Source organism: Schistocerca cancellata, chromosome 3 (assembly GCF_023864275.1).
Source record: "Schistocerca cancellata isolate TAMUIC-IGC-003103 chromosome 3, iqSchCanc2.1, whole genome shotgun sequence".
Classification (NCBI taxonomy): domain Eukaryota; kingdom Metazoa; phylum Arthropoda; class Insecta; order Orthoptera; family Acrididae; genus Schistocerca; species Schistocerca cancellata.
In genome coordinates this window covers 592,913,783-592,928,497 of record NC_064628.1, presented here as the reverse complement: position 1 = coordinate 592,928,497, position 14,715 = coordinate 592,913,783, and positions in this window count along the sequence as shown.

Sequence of the window (14,715 nt, the reverse complement as noted above, 5' to 3'; positions counted from 1 at the left end):
AAAAGCAGAGTGGTATTTTGCAACATTTAGAATGGTTTTAATCTTATTCATCCTTTTCTCAGTCATTCCAAAAACACAGTCAGTAGGCCAGTAAAGGGAAAATCTAGTTCCATTTGTGTGATACCAGTGGGTGCAGTATCACACAACCACTATCTGCACATAGTAAGAACATTAATGTTCTTGTTTTGACCAGCACATCCATCTGCAACAAGTTGTACACTCCTGTAATCTGTCAGATTGAGACAATTCAGCTAATTAAAAAGAACCAATACAATTTCACTATTTCCTGCACTAATATTCAGTCCAAGTGTAAATTGTAGCATTTTCAGGGTTCAGGGAGACAAGTGACACCCCTCTCATGACAGAAAAATTGCAGCAATACAATAGCCTACTATAATATGCAGATTGGTCACTAAGTTTTGGAAGAACAAGGTTCTGTTGACAGTCAGAAGAAATTGAGAAACAATTTTCAGATGTTGAAAAAACTGTTTGCTTGTTTTAAATGAATTATTTTCTCAGTCTCCAGCTGTTTCTTCCTATCAGTGTCATTCTTAGTCTCCTCTATCTTGGTATCAAGTTGCAAGCAAGTGCTACATTCATCTACAGCAGGTGTGGAAAATCCTATGTTAGATTTAATGCTAAAAATTCTGTAAAGGAAAGACTTCTTAACCTGTAAGTCTGTCTGCCCTTCTGAAACTTTCTTTGAGAACTTCTCCAATACTTAGATCAGATGAAAGACAGATCCTACCACACTTTCCCCTACTGTAATGACTTTTGTAGCCTTTAAGGCTTATGAGAAATGATTTTACAGATTCTTGCTTTCCTCCATACATTTTTTCCTTGTGATCTCACAAGCTGCAACAGGCACTTGAGCATGACCACTTTTGAATCTGCTTACTAATTTTGAGGACTTTTAGAATCTTAGGGACATGTAACAAATGCAACAAAAGTCTCATTAGTTTCTTGTAGCAATGAAATAGATCATTTATCTCAATAAATTTTTATCTCAACAATTGAAAGTTCTGTTCATTTTCTGCTCAGTGAAGTCCCTTAAACAGTCGCCTAGAGGTATAATAGGGGGTGGGCAGGGGGTGGGGGATGCATAAAATATAATATATAATGGAAACTCATTAATAATTGCTGCTTGAATAATTAAAAAAGCTGGAAAGGAATAGTTGAAAGAAACTGAAAGATACAAATATCCTGAGCAAACTTTAACTAGTACTAATGCCAACAGACCTTCAATATTCGATACATTTAAGATCAACATTCATCATTTAAATGTACATACTTCTCAGTATTGCCATTGTGCATACAGCTGCTTATTATGATGCTGTTACTGGATCACCCCTCCTCTGCTTGCACAAATTCCTCTTGTCTGCTTCAATCTTCTTGATGCAGAATTCACGGCGAGGGCAAAATGATGAACAGATGGGGTTTTATATGTATAAATATCCATGTATAAACTTCATCTCCCTAATAACTTTCATAACACTTCTTTAATGTACAGCTAGAATATACGTCTTTGAACAATACTAAAATGGTAGAACTCATCATATGTCTGCCCACTACCACTTATAGAGACAAACAGGTGAAGATACAGAAATTAATCAATTGAAGAGCACATCTCTACCCTTTGTAATCTTTGCCACAAAATATCTTATATTTATAAAAAAAGAAAAGAACAGGCAAAAATAATATGGTCCACTACAATTGCCTCCCACTGTGCACTGACATCATATGGAGGTGCACAATGTCTGAGCTTATTTCTCTTTTGGATGGTTGATAACGCTGGCCAGTATGGGCATAACCTTTATTTTTGGCCATTGGATTTATCCTATATAGTCATCAATTTGTATTGGCATGTCAGCTTCTTTTAACACTTACATACATAAGTTTTCTTTCATAACGAAGTGCTTGCTGTAATCGCACAGTCCCATTATTGTCAGTCAGTATCTACCCAGTGTTTAGCTTGTGAAGCATTTGTGCACAGCTCAACATCTTTTAATGTCCTAGCTCACACTTACATGTTTAATAAGACGCCAGAGCGTCTGTGTCATGCTTTCACAGTAGCCTTCACTGCACAAATTCCTGAAGCTCAGGTTCAGCTGCATGATCCTTTGTGAAATCTTCAATGCAGTGACAACTGGTTTCCATATCAGTGGTCCAAGGAATTTATTTCTCCTCATTGCTCTCATCTATACAGTGGAGACACCAGCTGTTTATCTGACATCTGTTGACGAGCTAAGTTTCTTGCCACTTTTGTGATGTTGTCGAGCACTGAAAAGTCTTGTTTTTACAACTTTGTCCAGTGCAGAAAATTCATGTCTCTACAATGTTGTCAAGCAAAGACAATTCATCTCACATGAACTATTGTCATCTTTAGTTTATCATGCGCACATCCATGCATCTCACACGCACACTTAACACTTTGCAGGCAGGTTTTGTTTGTTTTTGCATGTTGTATTTGAGCATCTTTCATACTGTTACATTACACAAAGTTTCTATAGTGTCCTTTCCACATACTATACACATAACAAAAAATACAAATACAGTGAGAAAAAAAATAATATCTCCCACTGCACTAGCTTTCAAAATGCTTATAGGAAAAACATGAGCACAAACACACACACACTCACTCACTCACAAGAACACACCTGTATCCCTATATTGTTCTCAGTCGAGTGCCAGCTCTTTCCTGGCTCATGGTGAGTGTTCTAGTGTGAGGTGGTAGTGTGAAGTGGGATGGGGTGAGGGATGAAGATAGGCAAGAAGCAAGGAGAGTGTTGGGGGCAAGCATCTAGTGGCTTGTGTGTGAGTGGGGAGCCATCTGTGGGCTAGCATGGGGTGCAGGTAGAGGGTGGCAGTTAGCTTCATAGACAAGGCTGTGAGATAACAGAATACAACTAACCGATGTGAGTACACAAACTACACAGGGTTACAGGGCAGGGGATGGAGCGTGAGTGAAGGATGTGCTGCAAGGATAGCTCCCATTTGTGCAGCTCCGAAAACGTGATGGTGAGGGAAAGGATCCAGACAACACAGGTTGTGAAGCAGCCATTGAAATCTCACATGTTGTACACTGCTGCATGTTGTGCTACTGGGTGGTCCACCTTGCTTTTGGCAACCGTTTGACAGTTTGTTGATTTTCATACCAATGTAAAACAATGTGCAATGGTTGCAGAAAAGCTAGTAAATAACATGGTTGCTTTGACAGGTGGCCTGGCATCGGATGGGATGGGATAAGCCTGTGACAGGACTGGAGTTGTTGGTGCTGCCCTGATGAAGGACATTGTTCAATCATTCCCTCCCATACAGCCTAGTCACCCATGGCAAATGCATCTGCAGTGATGAGGATTCCCTCACCCAGTATGCTGAAAGCCTCACAAAGGCCTTCGCAGTTGGCAGTACCCTCCAGACCTAATTCACAAACAGATTTCCCATATCATATCCTCACACAAACCTGATCCTCACATCCATCCCATGAACCAATCATAAAGAAGTGTACCACTTGTCACCCAATGCTAACCCGGACTGGAATAACTGACTAACGTCTTTCATCAGGGCTATGATTATCTATCATCATGCCCTTGAATGAGAGATGGCCTAGCCATGATACTTCCAACCTCTCACAAAATAGTGTTCTGCTATCCACCCATCCACACACACCATCAAAGACAACATAGTGGGTTCTGTTGCTTAAGAAGTCTTCGAGCCACTCACATATCTGGGAACCTATCCCATATGCGCGTATGTTTGTTAACAGTCCACGGTAGACATTATGTCAAATGTTTTTTGAAGATCTAGAAATCATCAATAATTCACAAAATGTCATGTGAGAAAATGGGAAGCTGAGTTTTGCACAAGGGATGGTTTCCAAAACTGTGCTGATTCATGCATGTAAGCTTCTTGGTCTCAAGAAAATTTATTATGTTCAGATTGAGAATATGTTGAAAAATTCTGTAGCAAATCAATTTTAAGGATATTGCTTTGTAAATTTGTGTGTCTGTTCTTTTATACTTTTTATGTACAGGAGTCACCTATTCTTATTTCCAGTCACTTGGGACTTTCTGTTGGATGAGAGATTCATGATGATGCAAGCTTAGTAGGGGGCCAATGCCCTAATGCCTCTTTGTAAAACCAAATTATGATTCTATCCAGACCTGGAAACTTATATCTGCACAATTCTTTCAGCTGTTTCTCAATGCTAGGGTTGCTTATTACTTTGTCGTCCATAAGGGCTTCTGTTCAATGGTGAAACCATGGTATGTTTATATCCAGAGGGGATAGAACTGGGGTCTCAAGGTAGATGAGTGTGGGATTTTGCCAACTGATATCAGTAAATCAGTAAATTGTTATGGGGATGGAGAGAAATCTGAAAAATTTGTAGGTGATGAGTTTTAAAAGTAGTTTGATATGATTATGGTAATGTCCGCCTCAATAGCTGAGTGGTCAGCATCACGGAATGCCATGCAAAGGGGTTTGGGTTCAATTCCCAGCTGGGAAAGCAAGTACTACTATCATTTAAAATCACTAACATACCATATATCCAAGTATGCTTTATGGTACCTGGTATGAATGAGAAAATCTTTTTTTCTTTTCTTTTCTTTTCTTTTTTTTTATCAACTGTATAATAAAAACTAAAGTAGGGTTTTTTTGGGCTACCAAAGAGTTAAGTTTTATGGAATCAAGATGGGATATTACATCTCGAACCTGGTTTATCCTTGTGAATGAGACAGATGGCAGTAATCGAAATTGGGGGTGGGGGATGAAATATATAGATGATTGAAGGACATTGAGGAAGAAGGAAATGATTTGAATAAAGGGAAAGGTTTACAGTATAAACAAAATTTAGTTGGAAGCAAAGAGAAAAAAGTAGAAAAACTTAATGAAAATCAGGAAGAAAACTTCAAGAAATTTTTCTGTGAATATTGCAATGTTTTTAATGAGCAACCACGAATAGAGTAGAAATACCAGTGTAAACTAAAATTAAACCCTCATAAAATACGTTTCATTAAACTGTATGGGATACCATTATTTAGAAGTGATGCAGTAGAAAAGGAGCTATGAAAAATGAAAGGTTGGGGATTGATAGAAGTTTCTGTGCATATAATAATCACTCACAGCAGTATGCAAATAAGATGGTGGAATTAGATAATGTGTTAGTTTCTAGGCATTTGAACAAAATATTAGACAAGGAACCTAAAAACATATATAAGCTATTGCATACATTTAAAGATGTAACATGCATCAACAGTTTGATCTGACAGCAAATTTTCACCAAACGTCACATGAACCAAATTCTAGGAAAAATATATCATTTTTGAATAGTGATGGTGACTGTCAACACTATGTTGTACCATTTGGATTAAATGTTTCTCTGCAGTAGGGTTTGTGTTGTGACTCAACGATTATTCAAAGTGCCGCCGCGCAATTACGCATGTCCTCTACGTGCGGCGCTGTCTGCCAGCCACGCAGCAGCTGCGCCACCTAAGCAGCCAGCCGAGCAACGGCCGCTAGACAGAGACTCAGTGTTTAATCGAATGCCGACTTGTACACAGGTCTACTTACTCAGTGACTTGTATGTGTTGTTGTGTTGTCTGAAATATATGTGTTAAATTTGAAGATTTAACAATTGGCAACGAGGTAGTGGATTTTTCCTTTTCACCGTTGACTCACAGGGTTCCATGGCTACTGCTGAGCAACTCTTGCAAAATCTCCTTGAACAGCAAACGCTTCTAACAGCGGCGATTCGCGATTTCGTCGCGGCGTCAAATGCGGGGCGTTTCTCGTCGTTGGCTGTACCTCCTTTTCCACCTTACGACGAGACGGCGGAAGACTGGTCTGATTATGAAAAATGTCTTCGACAGCACTTCTTGGTGTTTCGTGTCACGGACGAACAACACATATAAGTCACTGAGTAAGTAGACCTGTGTACAAGTCGGCATTCGATTAAACACTGAGTCTCTGTCTAGTGGCCGCTGCTTGGCTGGCCGCGTAGGTGGCGCAGCTGCTGCATGGCTGGCAGACAGCGCCGCACGTAGAGGACATGCGTAATTGCGCGGCGGCACTTTGAATAATCGGTGAGTCACAACAGTTTGTAAGAAGTTTAAATCTTGTTGTAGGAAAAGAATTACTTGCTCAACTGATAATTTATTTTTATGATATATTAGTAACAAGTAAATGTTGGGAAGAGCACTTAAAATTACTGTGAGAAGTAGGAAGAAAATTAAGGGAAGGAGGCATGTCATAAAGTTGAAAAAGTGTAAATTTTCTGTGATACAGCTGAAGTTATTGAACACAGTGTTCAATAGGAAGAAATTTGGCCCTGTAATGGTAAAATTCTGGCTGTAGCAAAATTTACTACGCCTAAGTCAAAGAAGAGGTTAAAGTCATCTTAGATTAGCTGTATTTTATAGAAAATTAACTCATATAAGGAATCAGGCTTTGAATGCTCAATGTTTGAATAATCTTTTAACAGAATGTTATACGAGGCTGGAGTGAGGAGTGTCAAAAAGCTTTTGATGAAATAAAGAAATAACTGAGTATTGGCAAAATTTTATACAGACTAGATATAACTTTACCATATAGCCTTATGACTGACAATAGGTGCAAATTTATTTCAAGAGAAAAAAGTATACAGACAAACAGACCATCATTTGATAGCTTTTGCAAAAAGAATAGTACAAAAAATTGGAAAAATAACACTGTCATATAAAAGGAACTACTGGCTGTATGTTGGGCATTCACCAATTTCGGGAACTATTTACTGGGACATAAAATTATAGTATACCCCCATCACAAGCTATCTGAAGGAATCCAAATAGTACCACAGTAGATTCACAAGGTGGACACATTTCTTGGAACAATTTCATTATTCAGTAAAATACAGAAAAGGAAAGGAAAATGTAATAGTGGATGCAGTGTCTAGATTATTGGTGGAAGTGAAAGTGTAGAGAATGGAAATAAAGTATTGAGGATTTTGATACAATACACTTGAAGGGAATTAAGTTTGCAATGAAAACTGGGAAGATCTGTAACAAAATAAGGAGGAATAAAAAGCATAATGAAAAGTGGAAACTTGTAAAGGGTCTTAGAGAAAAGAAAAGTTAGGTAAAAGTGGATCAGTATAACAAAGTTTGTGAGGGACTGTTGTTTAGGTTAAATAGACGAGATAGTGATAGATGAAATCTGTATTGACCTGAACAGTATATGTATGACTTTATTAAATACATACATGAAAGTTATGGACACTGTGGAACTTTGAAGTGCATCCAGGAGAACCAAGAAAATTTATGTTTTTAAAACTTAGACAAGAGGGTCAGAATTATTTTAGCCTTTGTGATAGATGTCAACATGTAAAAGTTAGGCACTATACTAACAGAGGACAATTACAGAATATTATCTCAAAGAAACAAATGGAGCTGGTATGCATTGATATCTATGGGCAATTACCAAAATCAAAAGAAGGATACAGTCACATTTGTTATGGTAGATCTATTTTCAAAATATTTATTTCAGAATTATGGAAATGTTTTGTAATAGAATATAATATAAAACACATATGAATATCAGCATGTAATCCATTGAGTAACCACACTAAAAGATAAATGAGGGAAACATGTAGATCAGGCTGTTCCAACCGAGCTCCAGGGAGCCGGAGCGCTCCGGAGCACTCACTGCGGCAGCTCGGAGCCCGCGTGGAGGGGGAAAGCGAACTCACTGCCCCCTGGCCGCATGCAGCCGCAACTGACGCAATAATTCGTGTTCAATGACAGCTATGACTAGCCGCGGGAGCCCTGTACCTCTATTGGAGGATACCTTTCTATTCACTGAGAGGGATGGTCGACCGCAGTGTCTTGTATGTCATAAAGTATTTAATTCTGCAAGGAGGTAAAATATACACCGACATTATACACGTCTTCACACAACGCACTACGATCAGGTAGAAGGCGTTGCACGCAGAGAATTGGTAGCCAGGCTTAAGAACGACATACCAGGAGGCGGAATACGGAGGATATCGAAACATGCAACATAGTTCGTGTTCTGTAATGCGTTTATAATTTTCAGGTGAATGAGAGCGGAGAAAACACTATTGAACCTGCAATTCGAGCAAGCTACAGGATTGCTCACGTCTTTGCAACCGGTGACAAGCCGTTTTCGGTGGGACCACTCGTAAAATCGTGCATGGTACCAGTTGCAGAATGTTTGTTTCCAAGGGAGGTGCAGGCAATTGAAGGGGTTTGCCTGAGTTTGCCTGTCGAAGCAAACAATGTCTCGTCAAATCCTGAATATGGCAGCGGTTTTAGAGACACAGCTCAGGGAAAAAGCGGAGAGCATTGTTGCATTTTAGCTAGCGCTTGGCGAAAGCACCGACATATCAGACTGTGCTCAGCTGGCAGTGTTTGTGTGTGGTTCGACATGGAGCTGCAAGTAACTAAAGAACTCTTGGATGTGGTACCACTCGATTACACCGCAACAGGACGTGACATTTTTGAAGCTGTTTGTGAATCAGTGGACAATATGGATTTCCCGTGGGATAAGCTCCATTCTGTAGCGACAGACGCTGCACCACAAATGATCGGGCGTCACCAAGGTTTTGCTTCTTGTTTGAAAAATAAACTCAGGGATGAATTCGGGAAAGACATTTTGACTCTTCATTGTTTTGTTCGCCAAGAGGCACTGTGTGCTGAAACAGTAGAGCTAGGTGGCCTAATGAAAGATGTCGTGAAATGTGTGAATTTTGTGCGGCGTCACGGTATGAATCATCGCCAATTCAAAGGATTCCTGAAAGATATGGAAGCGGAATATGGGGATATACCTTACCACAGTACAGTTTTTTGGCTGAGTCGGGGAAAAGTTCTTGATGTTTTCTTTGCCATTCGTGAGGAAATATCCCTTCTTCTCGAAATGAAAGCGGAAGAAATGCGTTGTCTGAAAGATATAAAATGGATATCAGACCTGGAGTTCCTAGCTGACATAACTATGCATCTGAATAATTTAAATCTGTCATTGCAGGGCAAAGGGCAGCTAATCGTTGACATGCACGACCAGATCAAAGCGTTCATGGAAAAGTTACGTTTATTTGAGAGGCAGATGAGTAATGGACATTTAACGTTCTTCAATCGTCTTGCTTCTTTAAAACTACCTGAAGGTACTACTTTCGGCGATTACCAAGCAAAGTTAAAGCAGCTCATCACGTCGTTTGAAACACGATTCCGAGATCTCACTAGTTTGGAAATGGAACTTACGGTGTTCAGCACTCCTTTTTCAGTTTCCCCCAATGACTTGTCATTGTCACTTCAGTTGGAGATTATTGATTTGCAAAATTCAACTTTGTTGAAAGAGAGGTACTACAACACGTTGGATTTGTCACAATGGTATCGTTCATTACAGCAAAAAACATTTCCCAAGCTTCACAATGATGCCGCTCAGATCATCTGCATTATGGGATCTACGTATTGTTGTGAGCAGCTTTTCTCAGCAATGAAAAGAGTAAAAAGTAAGGAACGATCATTTCTTCAGGATGGAGCAATAAAGGCCATCCTCCGCATTAACGCTGCGAACACTTTGACGCCAGATATTTCCGATCTTGTAATGAAAAGAAAATGTCAAGCTAAAGAGGCCCAATAAATTTGTAAAACAGTTGTTCCTTATTTATTTCCTGAACATCGTATTTCCTGGGTTAGCACGTCACCACGTCTTAGCAGCTAAGAGTACAAGGTTGTCAATCTTGTAAGATGCAACTGGCACATCAAAACGCTTGCCTTGCCGCCTGCCTCAGCCTGCCGTGCCACCTGCCGGCGTGCCGGCCCACTTTGAATGGTCACAGCGAGCGACACGGCTCCCTGGAGCAGGGAGCACTCCACGGCTCACGACGGAGCCAACTAGCTGGAACAGCCTGATGTAGACTATGTACGCTACTGGCCATTAAAATTGCTGCATCAAGAAGAAATGCAGATGATAAACGGGTATTCATTGGAAAAGTATATTATACTAGAACTGACATGTGATTACATTTTCATGCAATTTGGGTGCATAGATCCTGAGGAATCCGTACCCGGAACAACCACCTCTGGCCACAATAATGGCCTTGATATGCCTGTGCATAGAGTCAAACAGACCTTGGATGGTGTGTACAGTTACAGGTACCCATGCAGCTTCATCACAATACTACAGTTCATCAAGAGTAGTGACTAGCGTATTGTGAAGAGCCAGTTGCTCGCCTGCCATTGACCAGACATTTTCAATTGGTGAGAGATCTGGAGAATGTGCTGGCCAGGGCAGCATTCGAACATTTTCTGTATCCAGAAAGGCCCGTATAGGACCTGCAACATGTGGTCATGCATTATCCTGCTGAAATGTAGGGTTTCACAGGGACAAATGAAGGGTAGAGCATGGGTCATAACACATCTGAAATGTAACGTCCACTGTTCAAAGTGCCATCAATGCGAACAAGAGGTGACCGAGATGTGTAACCAAAGGCACCCCATACCATCAAGCCGGGTGATACCCAGTACGGCGATGATGAATACAAGCTTCCAATGTGCGTTCACCAAGATGTTGCCAAACACAGATGCTACCATCATGATGCTGTAAACAGAACCTGGATTCATCCGAAACAATGATGTTTGCCATTCGTGCACCCAGGTTTGTCATACACCATCACAGGCATTCATGACTGTGATGCAGCGTCAAGGGTAACCGCAGCCATGGTCTCCAAGCTGATGGTCCATGCTGCTGCAAATGTCATCGAACTGTTCGTGCAGATGGTTGTTGTCTTGCAAACGTCCCCATATGCTGACTCAGGGATCGAGACATGGCTGCATGATCTGTTACAGCCATGCAGATAAGATGCATGTCACCTTGATTGCTAGTGATAAAATGCCGTTCCATATTACCCTCCTGAACCTGCCGATTCCATTTTCTGCTAACAGTCATTGGATCTCAACCAACACGACCAGCAATGTCGTGATACAATGAACCGCAATCATGATAGGCTACAATCCAACCTTTACCAAAGTCAGAAATGTGATGGTACACATTTCTCCTCCTTACACGAGGCATCACAACAATGTTTCACCAGGAAACACCGGTCAACTGCTGTTTGTGTATGAGAAATCGCTTGGAAACTTTCCTCATGTCAGCGCGTTGTAGGTGCTTCCACCGGTGCCAACCTTGTGTGAATGCTCTGAAAAGCTAATCATTTGCATATCACAGCATCTTCTGCTTTTCAGTTAGTTAAATTTCCCATCGGTAGCATGTTATCTTCATGGTGTAGCAACTTTAATGGCCAGTAGTACCTGGGTGTTAAAATTAAGAACAAATTCAGTTGGAAAGACCACATAGATAATATTGTGGGGAAGGCAAGCCAAAGGTTGTGTTTCATTGGCAGGACACTTAGAAGATGCAACAAGTCCACTAAAGAGACAGCTTACACTGCACTCGTTCATCCTCTGTTAGAATATTGCTGTGCGGTGTGGGATCCTTACCAGGTGGGATTGACGGAGGACATCGAAAGGGTGCAGAAAAGGGCAGCTCTTGTTGTATTATCACATAATATGGGAGAGAGTGTGGCAGATATGATATGCGAGTTGGGATGGAAGTCATTAAAGCAAAGACTTTTTTCATCGCGGCGAGATCTATTTACGAAATTTCAGTCACCAACTTTCTCTTCCAAATGCAAAATTATTTTGTTGAGCCCAACCTACATAGGTAGGAATGATCATCAAAATAAAATAAGAGAAATCAGAGTTTCAACAGAAAGGTTTAAGTGTTCGTTTTCCCCGCGCGCTGTTCGGGAGTGGAATGGTAGAGAGATTGTATGATTGTGGTTTGATGAACCCTCTGCCAAGCACGTAAATGTGAATTGCAGAGTAATCATGTAGACGTAGATGTAGTTTAGAATGTACTGCAATAAAGAGCATAGAAGTTGGGTAGAACATATAAGTAATTTCAAGGATATGGTAAATAGTTTACAACTTTTAACCACTGGAGTCTCACCAAATGAGATAATGTATGAAAAGAAACTTGCAAAATTTAATAAATGGAATGATAGAATTTCCAGCATTCAAAAGTTTCATTGCACAAGAAAGAGAGGAGATAGTCAGGAAGAATATAGAGGAACAATGTAAGATGAGGAAGCAGAGAGATGATAAGGAAGTAGATGTTACCAAATTCAGTTTAGGAGACCCATTTATTGTCAAAACTAATGAAAAATGTAGGGCAGTCGATGGAGAAATAAAGAAATTTTTGAGGTATCAGAAATTCCTCATCCAATTACCCATATGTTAACATATCCAAGTCAAGAAAGTTATTTGACTTAAGAAATGTTGTTCACTTGAAGCCATACAAAAATATAACTAAAGCTATTAAACTGAGTACATCAATACAAAAGAACAGTAACATAATGAAAATGAGTAGGAGGAATTTTATATGTTCTGGTAAAAGTTAATGCAAGCACTCACGGTGATAATCAATCTATGTGCATTAAATGGATGGCATGCACTTGGTTTCTGTCCATATGATTCTTCTTTCAAATTTTTGAATTCCATGGTCACATTATTATTTATTCTACCGTGTATTCTGTCCTATTAAGTGCATGTCTCTTGCTATAAAAAGACAGTAATGATTCACCATGTCATCTTGTCTTCAATTTGCTGTACAAATACGCTGAATGAGATAAGAAGTGATTTGAACTGAGTTGTATTACCAAGATACATGCATATGATAGTAGCTATTTTACCATTTGTCATTTTCTGGATTACTGAAAATATTTGTACAACTTACATAACACATAAATTGGAAAAAAACACATACATACTAGAAATGGAAAGGAAATACTTCATAACACAACTCTTACTATAATGAAACATGCATACCCTGGTCTATGTTCAAAGCTTTATACAATAATTTTATACTACTTATAAGTGTTACCTAGGTACAAGTTTTAATTTCCATCTCTTCAAGGCAGCATGTTAGTAACAAACCAAACTATTGTACACCACACTTACTGTCACTACATATATTTTATTTCTGAAAGCATATGATTGTGCTATAATTTGATACAATGCTCCATAAACAAGAACTAGATTATAAATACTTAGTAATGTCAAGCTATAAGCATTATGAGAGAATTATAGCTGTGAAAAAACTTTTGTGTGCCCATACCCCATTCAAGTTACAAAGATGCAGAGCTTATGTTGAGTCACAGATGGACACCATAAAAAAACTGCTATCCATATGAACTTTCAGCCAAAGGCCTTATTCTAATGTAGAAAACCCTGGACACTGAGGCCAGACTGTGACCAACTGCATCTGATGGGAGAAGCAATGTGGATGTTAAGGGTAAGGAAGAGGCTGGAGTGGGGAGGGGTAAGGAGAGAAGGATAGTGGCGAGAGAGGGCATAGTGCTGCTTGTATGACCATGCAGGTATGTGGTGAGTACAGGGTTGGGTTGCTAGATGCAGTAGTAACATTTGTGAAAGGGGGGGGGGGGGTGACAAAGGTGAGAAATAGAGGAGGGGGAAAAGGAGAGAGAATAGTAGGTATGTTGGAGGAATAGAAGGCTGTGAAGTGCTGGCTAGAGTGGGGCAGAGAAATGGGTAGGTGGGTGAAGGACAGAGATTAGTGAAGGTTGAGGCAAGCAGAGTTATGGGAGGGAGAGTTTCCACCTGTACAGTTCAGGAAAGCTGGTGTTGCTAGGTAGGATACAGATGACACAGGCTGTGAAGCAGTCACTGAAGTGAAGCACAGTGTGATGGGCAGCATGTTCCGCAGTTGGGTAGTCGAGCTGTCTCTTAGTCAAAGTTTGTCAGTGGCCATTCATGCAGACAGACAGGTTGTTGGTTATCATGCATACACAGAACACAACACAGAAACTGCAGCTTAGTTTGTGGATCATGACTGCTTTAACAGGTATCCCTGCCTTTGATGGGATAGGTGATCCTTGTGATCAGGTAGGAGCAGGTGGTAGTGGGAGGATGTATGTAAAAGGTCTTGTATCTGGGTCTATCACAGCGATTTAGGCCATGAGGCAAGGGGCTGGGGGCAGGGGCAGAGCAGAGAAGTACTAAGATATTGTGTAGAGTCAGTGGGTGGCAGAATATCACTCTGGGAAGGACAGAAAGGATAGTGAGTAGGATATTCCTCATTTCAGGGCACAATAAGAGATAGTCTGATCCCTGGCAGAGAATGTGATCCAGTTGCTCCAGTCATGGGTGGAACTGAGTCACAAGAGGAGTGTTGTTCTGTGGCCAGATGGTGAAAACATGGGAGTTGGTAGGTGACAGCAGAGGCAAGGCATGCAGACCTGTTTCTGTACAAGTTTTGGAAGGTAGTTTGAGTTTGTGATGGCCACAGTGAGACCCTTGATATATTTGGAGAGGGATTACTTGTTACTACAGGTGTGAGAGCCATGGGTGATTAGGCTGTATGGAAAGATCTTTATGCTGTGGTACAGGTGGCAGCTATCAAAGTGGAGGTCCTGCTGTTGGTTAGTAGCTCTGATAGGGACAGAGATACTGAAGTAGACATCTTTGAAGTGGAGGTCAGCATTGAGGAAGAAGGCTTGTTGGATTCAGGAGGCTGGGTGATGTGAATGGAGAAAAGGTATTGAGGTTCTGGAGGAATGTGGGTAGGGTGTCCTGAGCCTCAGTCCAGATCATGAAGATATCATCAATGAATCTGAACCAGATGGGGGATTTGGGATTCAGG